This window comes from Polypterus senegalus, chromosome 8 (genome assembly GCF_016835505.1).
Source record: "Polypterus senegalus isolate Bchr_013 chromosome 8, ASM1683550v1, whole genome shotgun sequence".
Lineage (NCBI taxonomy): Eukaryota > Metazoa > Chordata > Cladistia > Polypteriformes > Polypteridae > Polypterus > Polypterus senegalus.
In genome coordinates, this window is record NC_053161.1 from 171515917 (window position 1) to 171527536 (window position 11620).

The 11620-nt window shown below is 37.4% G+C and overlaps 1 pseudogene; it reads left to right on the top strand.

Annotated features, from left to right (window-relative positions):
* The first annotated feature begins 3367 nt into the window (after positions 1-3367).
* LOC120533447 overlaps positions 3368-11620 on the top strand; it is a 28801-nt pseudogene continuing 20548 nt past the window's right edge.

Consider the following 11620-nt stretch of genomic DNA (forward strand, 5'->3'; position numbering starts at 1 on the left):
GTGTGTGTCTCTCTCTCTCGGGCGCCTGTGAGTGTCTCTCTTACGTTCCTGTGTGTGTGTCTCTCTCTCGTGCGCTTGTGTATGTGTGGGTGTGTGTCTCTTTCTCTCGCGCCTGTGTGTTTGTGTGTGTGTGTCTCTCGCACGCCTGTGTGTGTGTGTGTGTCTCTCTCTCTTGCGCCTGTGTGTGTGTGTGTCTCTCTCTCTCACGCGCCTGTGTGTGTGTCTCTGTCATAAGGACTGTAGCACAGACGAAAGCGACTGAGGCTGTGTTTGTTGAGTTGTTGCATGTGGGCACATGAGCAGGCAGTGCACATGCCTAGAGTGACGGTGGATGCAGGAGGAGGGTTACAGTTGATGGGCGGGGCTCTGTCGAGCATATTCCATGGTCTTAGAGTTGGCGGGCGGGGTTCTGTGAGTTGGAGGGCTTGGCTCTCTGTCTTTCTTGCGCTCACTGTCTTGTGTGCCCTTAGTGAATTATATATAGAGATGGGTTATTTCTCCTATGAGGGAATTCAAAGGCAGCTTACAACATTTATGATATAACTAGCAAAATACCCGCAGCGGATTAGTAGTGTGTTAAAGAAGCAATGAAAAGAAAAGGAAACATTTTGAAAATAACGTAACCTGTTTGTCAATGTAATTGTTTTGTCACTGTTGTGAGTGATGAGTGTTGTCATATATATATATATTTACACACACACACATAAACATATATATATATATATATATATATATATATATATATATATATATATATATATATATATATATATATATACATATATACACACACACATATATAAACATATATATACATATACATACATATCTACATATATACACACACAGCTATTTCAGTATCAGTGCAATACGCTGTTTGTTAAAACGGTTGACTCCGCTCTTACGTGCAATAACAAATCAAATCATTCAGTTGTCTTTGCTCATATGTCATTTTAGAGCTGGACGCCTGGCATCTTTTTTTGGCCACAGGTTCGTTTCTATTTGCTGTGAGGTTCTGTGTTGTGGAGATTCTGAGGATGGATTGCAGGTGCTCATCAGTGAGGCGACTCCTGTGTGCTGTTTTGTTAGTCTTTATCACTGAGAAGAGCTTCTCACACAGATATGTGCTACCAAACATGCACAAGGTTCGAGCCGCATGTAGACGGACTTTTTTTGTTCATCAAAGTCACCAAAGCGCCGTGCAAACTCAGTGCGCAGTGCGCTCAGTTTATCAGCAAAGTGCGATTTGGGAACACCGTAGTGACGACTTGGTTTAACAGTACTTGGCAACAGGGAAAGTGGGGCAAGGTGAACTGGTGCATTTGTGTCTCCCATAAAAGCAGCTTCACTTGAAATCACTTTGTGATTGTGCACGGGTTAAAACGTCCGCTGAAGTGTCAGATTCTTATTTAATTATGCTGTTTTCTGTATCTTCTGAATTGCATTCAGGTTACCCTGATGCAAGGCAGCTGAAGCGGTGCATTATGGGATCTGTAGTTTATTGTGTTACCAGCGCTTCATATACCCGGGCTTTAATAACAATAATACAGTATATAAAATGATCTCGCGGGCGGATATAATTACCGGGCGGATGTGGCCCGTGGCCCTTGAGTTTGACACATATGGACTAAATAGAACTTGAAAAGATATGTTTTTTCAAATGTGATCGCGCAATTCAGATAGAGTTGACGAGCACTACAGCCTGCATGCCTCAATGAGTCATCCTCCCCTCGCTCTTACTTTTTTACCGTTCATCTAATGAATACACTGAGTATGGCTTTACCAAAACAATCATTGATGGCGAATAAAGTATCCATTATTCGAGTATGTAGAGCGGGATATATATATATATACATATATATATATACCCGCGTATCGCAGCGGAGAAGTAGTGTGTTAAAAAGGTAGAAAAGAAAAGGGAACATTTTAAAAATAACGTAACATGACTGTCAATATACAGTATTTGTTTTGTGAGTGTTACTGAGTGTTGCTGTCATCAAGGATTTGATTATCATTATTTCTTTCAATCAGGTTCGTATTTGTAGGATGTGTTGTGTTCAAGTTACATTCCGTGTTTGTCAATCGTTGTAAAGATGACAGGTTTCATTCATCAATTCGTTTCTTACTGCATCAATAAACAGCTCGTCTTCTTCTTTATCTGAGACCTGACACACTGCATGCACGGGGTTTTTTACACTGTCTTCCTTTAGCGGGACATTGACTTTTTCCACCGTGTGCTTTGTTTCCGCAGTAGTTGGATTTATGAATATGCTTATATGTATCAGACGCTTCATATTTTTTGCTGCCTTTTCAATTGTGTAATTCGTTTTGTTCAGCTCTTTGGAACTGTTGCCTTTTATCTGTGCACAGCGCCAGTTCACGTGAGCGCTCGGTGTACATGCATCGAAGGTTCCCAGCTGTGCTGGTGCCATCTCGTGCTATGTCCGTGGCTGTATTTAATGTTACCTTAGTCCTGGCACTTAAAACTTTCTCTCGCAGTTTCGCTGAGTTTGTGTCAAACACCACACTGACCATCTCATCTTCCTCTCCATAAGCACAGTCCTTCACCCGTGAATATTTACCCGTGGCAGTTTGCTATTGGATTGCCGCTGACGGACGGCCTTATATGGGCAGGCACTAAATTACAAACACCAGCGGCAGCCTGTCTATGAACTTAATTTAAAGTGTAGGTTTACATCGTGCTTTGTTTCCGAAGTAGCAGAACTCATCAATATGGTTGTATATGTCACTCGCTCGCTTCTTATTGTTTCGCTGCCTTCTCAATTATATAATGCATGTTTTCTTAAGCGCTTTTTTGAGGTCTTCCTGGTTTTCTGTGTACTGCGTGATTACGTGGGAGGCGTGGTGATGTCACACGAAACTCTGCCCCCATGGCGTTGAAGCTCATCTCCATTACAGTAAATGGAGAAAAACTGCTTCCAGTTATGACCATTACGCGTAGAATTTCGATATAAAACCTGCCCAACTTTTGTAAGGAAGCTGTAAGGAATGAACCTGCCAAATTTCAGCCTTCCACCCACACGGGAAGTTGGAGAATTAGTGATGAGTGAGTGAGTGAGTGAGTGAGGGCTTTGCCTTTTATTAGTATAGATAGGTTACGTTTCGTGTATTTTTGTTTTTTTAACCTCTTTTGGAACATTGGCAGGTGAAGCAATTCGCCCAAGGTCTCCCGTTGTCAGTAGATACATTTGCACCCACAGCCTCAGGGTTTTTAGTCCCAACCCGTCGCACCTCTGCCACGCTGCCAGTCTGCTTCTCTGTTTGGGGCTCCACAGTTGTGCCCTGTGAAGTGTTATACTGTGCTGTACATGTCGACATAGCCGTGTGTCCCTTCTTTTTTATTCAGGTGAGACTCGTCAAACTTGGCACACTGACAGGTGACCCACCCTGCACTGGACGAACTGTATTGGTCACGTCAATCAGAGGTGAGTAAATCCCACCATGTCACCTTTTATGTATATGAAATGCATGTTTATTAAAGTAAAAAAATAGCATTACTTAAGCAAAAGGTATTTTTACAGATGAAAACAAGACAGATGTTTCTTTGTAGTTCATCTGAGTCCATCAGGTTTTAATGTGCCTCACATATAATGCTAGAAGTCAAGTCAGATTCTGGGCACTGGTGTTAACAACCTGGATATCCTTGATATTTCATAGTTTCTTCACACATTGACAGAAAATAAAGCCTATTCTACCTTTAAAAGAAAATAAACAAACAGCTGAGCATTTATTCTGCCAGTGGCGTTTCTGGTGATGCATTTTTTATTCAAGTTTTTAATACCTTTATGCTACAAAAGTGCTTTACATTAGCACTGAAAAAAGTAACTTGTTGGGTAAACTTAAAAGAAATTATGGCAATCAATTGCTTTCACCTTTTTAAGTTCTTTCAACTATCACTACTTTTAAGTAAATCCTACAATGGTACTTAATGTAAATTTAACATTGCTTGTGAAAATAAAAATGTGATATGAATTTTTAGGATTAACTAACATTTTCTTAGGATATAGCGGGTTGGATAATGGATGGATGTAAGTTGAAAGATCTAATGTTCATAATTTAACCCTACACAAATTTTTTATGTATTAGTAACACAAGATTTTAATTTGAATAAACTTAAAAAGGTTTATGCAATCGATTGCCATAATTTCTTTTAGTAAGCCTAACTTAATATTCTTAACTGTTCAAACTTAAGTCATAAATGTGGAGAAAACACAAAGCACAAGAGAACAGTTTTTGTATTTTTAATGTATAAAACATTTTTACAATATTGTTCTTTATGAATAACAGCAATTACAATGTACATTTTATTTTACCTTTATTTTCTCTTCACAAAAGCTTACAACCGTTCTATGAGCTCGTTAATTTTATTCTAAATGTTTGCCAGTCACAGTATGTTACTTTTACAAAATAAGCTTAACTGTTAAGCTGTAACTTTTAATAACCTTAACAAATTCTTATGTAAAACAGGGCTTCTATATTGGTAGGTAAATGTAAAAAAAATCCTGTACACAATGCTTTTTTTGACCGAAATATGGTAATATATACATACAGTATATACATACATACATACAAAAAATAAAGCATTAACATTAGCAAATTAACCTGTTTTTTATGAAAGAACTTTTAAGCTAAGTTTGAGACCATTCATTTCCAAAATGCTCTGTGGTGGGCTGGTGCCCTGCCCAGGGATTTGTTCCTGCCTTGCACCCTTTGCTGGCTGGGATTGACTCCAGCAGAACACCGTGACCCTTTATTAGGATATAGCAGGTTGGGAAATAACTGACTAACTGACTATATCTGAGCTCTTTAGGGTAACTCGGATTTGATGAATATATAAAACCTAGTAACATGGCACATGCTGTTGCAAAGTTACCATAATTATTTACAGCTCCAATTCCCTCAACAATCACACCAAGATCTGCTAGTTCTGCATCAGGAGCTCCTTCATTCTTTGCCACAAATAGTTTGAGAGCATACTGACTCCAGTCAGACTGAATACTATCAGCTTCAACATCCTAAAGACAATAAAATGCCATAATTAATATCAATAACAAATACATCAACATTTCAAAAGAGTAGTCCACCGAAAAATAAATGTTTTAACTGTTCCTTGTCCTAGACTGGCAGAGCTGGCTGAGAAGAATTTAAATCTCAGGTTTTAAAGCAAAACAAAGCCAAGCAAATTGTGATGCAATACAATTTAATAGTAACTAATTCTGGATAGTGCCAAACAATATCAAAGTGTTTGTGAAAAAAATCTCAGATTACTAATGTTTTATAATCAAGATGGATGACATCCAGTGTAGAGGGCATCACCCAACAAATGAAATCAATTGCTTTTCTTTCAAGCCTATTCTAAATTTGACTTGGCCATTTCTTGGGTTTTCAATGTTTTATGCATCAGCATCCATATATGTTATTTTTGAAATGCAATAGGGCATTATACTGTCAAAGCAAAGAAAAATGAAAGTAATATAAACTACTGAGTGAACGAATATAGTGTTACTAATATATTATAGTAGTATATATTTTATTTATTGGTTTCTTAGAGTTATCATTGTATTGATTAGAGCTTTTTGCTTTTAACTCCACTCAGTCAATGCAATATTGAGAAACAGGCTGTGTCTCCACAACAGAAGAGGAAAATAAAACATAAAAAACTGATCCACTTACCACATACTCTTTGAGAGGATCCTCCACATTTTCACCAAGATATTTTACCAAAGAACAGAGAACAAGATCTCTTCACTTGTGGAGAGTATTTTCCTTTTTTAAACAGCATCAAGAGGCATTGTGAAAAAGCAACCAAACCAGGTCATTTAATATATACTGTATCTCTGCAAGAATTGACTTATTTTTCTTTCTCCGAGTAAGACCTCTAGCATCATATGGATTTCTTTTTCTACAGCACCTCCCTTATTATGGAAAATGCTTATCAGCCTTTGTGTGAATTTATCCAGGGAAGACATAAACCAACCAGATGGATTGTTGTGATTCTTAAGAATTCTTCACTGATCTGCACATACAGAACACAAACCATAAAGTGGAACTAATTACAAACAAGTTGGAACTGATAACAAACAGGTGTTTTTTTACAAGCTCTAAAACTACATCATATTACACAGAAAAAAAGAAACTATTCTAGATTGTTTTGAATTGTTAGACAAATTACTTACAATTTTCAGTACCTGAGTGGCATTGAAGAGAGCTGGCCATCTTGCTTTGAAATCTTCAATCCTTCGGGGAGAAAATGTTTTGGCCATTGTTTGGCTGATAACGCTGTAATTATCTTTCTTCCTCACCTCACTCAAAAGCCCCTCTCTTTCTTTTTCAAGACTTTGTTTTGTTTCCCCAGCTGGATAAGGTGGAAGACAATTCCCTTCAGCCTTCTTAGGTTTTGTAATATTTCTTGCTGAAGACGTTTCCTGCAACTGCTTCTTCTTTAATGACTTCAGCTCAGGGCATCCAAGGGACCTTAATGTTGTCCTGTAATTGGCCATTTTATATTTTAAGCTGGTCTGCCACCATAATACCCAGACTAAGAGCCTGGCTCCTTTACACATGGGTGCTTTGCTTCTGCTAATGCACAAATCTGACCATGTCCAAAATTGCTATGAAGAAGTCAGTAGTGCTTAAGCAGATCTGCAGCATTTACAATACCGCCTCATTTGACACTTGCAAGAACTGCAAATAGTGCAGCGTTAATTATTAAAAGTAAGTATGTGATTTTAGACATGGAGTAGTATCAAGTGCAGCTAAAAATATATATTTACTGGTGATTACCTGTCAAATTTAAACACATTTTTACAGTATTATGCATGAATGTATAATGTGTTTGTGTATAAATAGTAAACAAATGACAAAATTAATTTTACTTGTGATATCCAAATAATTTATCTTTACCATAATTACATAATTGCATAACTCATAGCTATATCTGCTTTATAAGCTAGTATACAAATTGCCTATTAATACAGGCTGCCACCTACAATCCATATGAAATAGTATACTAAGAGAATATATTAAAAATTATGATAGAAAATAATGTATACCTCTTAGAAAAAAAACATATTTATATGTGCTATGAATCAGAAAAATTTATGACATAAAATATCAGTTCAACAACTTAATAATGCAGAAACGATATGGCTTGTAGTCTTCTTTAAGTTTCCCAGTTTTCTCTCTTGCAATGATGTTTTGGTAGCATCATAAGTTACCAATTCTGAAACTTTTTTCTTTTTTTTACCCAGGAACTACCTTTATATTGAAACTAACGATAATGTATACACACAAGTATTTTAAAAAAGTAAGCTGAATGTAAGATCTTCGTTAAAGATTTTTTAAACTTACACAAGCAACTGTACATCTATGTGTCTTCAGATAATGAATTGCTCTATGTAATTTATAAATCCAGTTGCAAATTGTGCAACACTTTGATTATCATGCTCGAAAAATGGCATTTGGAACGGAGGAAAAAAAGGACATTCAACAGGTTTTGATTACAAGGAGAATAAAAATTACTTGTAATAAATACTATAATCAAACACTTTCACGCTATAATTCAGTCAGTTCTTTGGAGAGTTGTAGACAAATTAACAACAAAAATACTTACCTAAATGCCTGTGATTAAGACGCAGTACATAAACATCTTAACAAGCTGTTCACATTATCGTAGCTTATATGGAATGTAAGTTATTAAAATCTTAACAAAACTGCGCACATAAAAAGACTGATATCAAATGTAAATAATGAATATCTTACCAATTTAAAGAAATGTAAAGAAAAATGGCTTCTGTTACTAAAGACCCGCCAGTTCTCTGAATATAAATCAGGTGATTAATGTGCACAAATCAGAAGCTCTTCAGTGAGCAAACAACTATGATGGTCACTGTGAACGAATGTGAAACTGTTCTGTGTGCCTGCGCAAAAGTAAAATCCCGTCCAGCCATGTATAATTGGATTTAGACAAAAAATCTAGTAGAGGCAATGTAATAAGTAATGTGAAGTTGCAAGTCCTTGTATTTTGTTGGGTAAACTATTAAATATAAGTAAATTGAAAAATTTTACCATTTGAATGTAAAATAAACCCATTTATATGAGTAAAATAAGCTAGACCAAAAAAATGTTTTTTTCAGTGAGTATGGTTTATCTAAGATATCTATACATTGACACCCCAAATGTTTGGGACAAAGACTTATTTTTTCTTGGTTTCCCCCTCTGCTCCCCAGTTGAAAATTCAAATTCAAACTATTTTGGCATTGTGATTAAAGTGCTCACTTCAGACTTTCAATTAAAGAGGTTTGCGGACATTTCCATGACAACACTCTCTCTACATGGTCCCCCGAATTCATGACACCATAATATATGGGACAATTGGTGTCCCAGGTGTTTGATTCCTCAGGTGGGTTTCATGGCTTCCTAATATACCTCAGCTCTATTCTACCCTTTGTAGTCTGTAGATGGAATTGTTCAACATGAGGACAAGAGCTGTGTCAATGAAAGTCAAAGAAGCCATCATGAGGCTGATGAGCAAGAATCAAACCACTGGAGACATCAGTGAAATCTTAGGATGACCTCAATCAACTGTCTGGGATATCATGAAGAAGAAGGAACACACTGGTGGGTTCAGGAATTGCAAAGGAACTGGTAAGCCAAGGAAGACCTCCACTGCTGCTGACAGAAGAATCCTCACTATGGTAGAGAAAAGCCCCAAAGGCTTGTGCAACAGATCAGAAACAGTCTTCAGGGGGAGATGTGTGTGTGTGTCTCAGAGATGACTATCAGCAGAAGACTTCATGAACAGAAACCCAGAGGACACACTGCAAGATGCAAACCTCTAGTTAGCCATTAAAACGTGATGGTCAGATTACAAATTTGTGAAAAAGGACTTCAGAGTCTGCAGAATTCTCAGGAAAAGGTCTTGTGGACAGAAGAGACAAAGATGAACCTCATCAGAATGTTGGCAAAAGTGTGGAGACGACAAGGAACTGCCCGAGATTCATAGCAAATTAACATTTGGAAAAAACATAATTTATACAAAAACTAACCATAAACAACCAAGAAAACTAAACTTGCATTAGTCGAGTTCTGGCATGAAGGAAGTGAGGAGGAACTGGGTGGAGAGGAAATTACAGTTTTGAGGTAAAGTCCCTCCCTGAGAAAAATGTACTATAGAAGGAGAGACTGAACACGTGTGTAAATCATCCGCCGTACGAACCAGAAGGGAAATGAAATGGAGCACAAAGAGTTCACAGCGAATGCACAGGGAGAGACTGAACACGAGCGGAAATCATCAGCGCGTACGAACTGGAAGGGAAACTGACTTGTTTGACACCCGAGTATGTGGTCGTGAACAGATGCAAAAGTTTGGCAAACTTTTTGGTCATAACCCGAAATGTATGTGTTCCGAGACGTTCGTGACCCGAGGTTTCACTGTATATATATTTATATTCATTGCATTTATAGTCTGAGTCCCGACCTGATTGTATGGGTGGTTACCTACCAGGTAACGCATGTGGTTGGTCTGCCATTCAGCAAACATCCACTACGGTGCCCTCTTCAGTTGTGAGAAGCAGATCATGGAATGTTACACAGTTTACTATCAAATAATGCAAAAAGTACGCGACACGTGTTTCGCCCTCATTTGGGCTCATCAGGCGTACACACTCTACTGCTCCCCTCATAGGGAATGAACCTCGGACATCCGCGTCAGAGACGAAGCCCCTTTACGCTGCACCATGGCGTGTGGTTCATTTATTTGACGGCCTGTAGATCCGGAGTAATTACACTCATTGCATTCGTGGTCCGAGTCCCGACCTGATTGTATGGGTGGTTACCTAATTATTTGACAGTAAACTATGCAACATTCCATGATCTGCTTCTCGCAACTGAAGATGGCACCGCGGTGGATGTTTGCCGAATGGCAGACGAACCACATGCGTTACCTGGTAGGTAACCATCCATACAATCGGGTCGAGAAAAGTAGTGTTTCTTCCCAATGAAGAAGTATATCCTCAAGAATGAAAAGATCGGTTGTTTGGTGAAAGTGAAATCCCGTGAGGGAAAATTTCAAGCCACACGAAGAGATTTGTCCCTATGCAAAGAGATTTGAAAAAGTCCTACCCACATCTAAAAAATCTACAACAACGCACACTGTTCAATCATTTCTCATTTGTGCGAATGCTATTGTCAGACACAGTGCATGTGGAGAGAAAAAAAACAATATTCACTCACGGGCTGTTATATGTTGCATTGTCACGATGTAATTCCAAACATGGAATCAAAATTTAATGCAATATTGACGTAAAGGAAAAAGCGAAAAGAGATGGAAATTATGGACATAGGTGATATGACAAAAGTATGTAGATATTGTATGGCTTTGAACTTTAAGTCAGAGACTTGTAGATTGTCTAATTCGTGTTAGCATCAGGGAAATGTAATTTTTTTTTTCCCAATGAAGAGGCGTATCTGTGAGGATTAAAAGTTTTGTTGTTTGTGAGCAGCAGAGATGTGAATTGGCTGGCTCATAGTGCAGCCAAGGGGGTTGGCGAGCGAAGCAAGCAGGGGGCAAAGCCCTCTAGTGTACAATAAAAAAATCACATTAATAAGAGTTCACATAATTACTTTAGTAACAATAATTTGAAATAAGGAATATGTTTTAGAAACTTTAGTGTTTACTGGTCTTGATTTTCTTTTTATGACATGAAGAGGGATTCTATATCACGAGTTAATAATCTGAAGTTTGCTTTTGTGTTTATGGCTATGGCTTTATGAATATGATATTTACCCAAAAGACAATGACATTTGAAGTTGTTATCCAAATCAGTCTCAAGTCTTTGAGTACCCAAAATAAATCCATCTTTTCAGAAAATGTGTACAAATTTACAGAAAAAAAAACTGAGCAGGAACCTTTGATCAAAATACTTTTGAGTGGGCACAGCTATCAAAATAAATGATTGATAGTTTCATCTTCTTTTTTGCAAAATGAACAAAGATGAGACACATCATTACAAAATTTACTTAGTCATCTTTTACAAGGATAATAAGAGTAAAGAATTTTAACATTAATTTCCTTGACTTTATTGGGGAGAAGAATCCACAGACTACTCAAGTTTGATTTGGGGTATAAACATTCCATTTAAGATCATCATCTCTTGAGATGCTATGGTCCAAAATTATTAATTTTTTTCTGATAAAGTAATTATTACATTTCTTCTCCACAATATTAACATCATTGATTTAAAGTCATGGAGTTTAATTAGACAAAGTGCCATAACTCAAGTGGGCTTTGAACATCTCTCTCTGTGTGGCAGGAATGCACCTTGTCACCTTTTACGTAATCTTTTAAAGAAACATTTGCCCCTGTTAAAACTACAAAATCATCAAAAATGTAAAGATTTTCCTGCTCATTTAGAAGATAAGAAGCATAAAGACTGTTCTGGTCAGACCACTCTTTTATAAATTAAGAATTGTTGCCTGCCATTATGTTCTCATTAATCCAGATTATACCAGTGTGGGGAGAGAAAAATACGCGTAAATGCAATTTTCCAAGAATCAATTGCTTGTTTGTGAAAGTTGGAAAGTTTAATTGGGAGTTTGC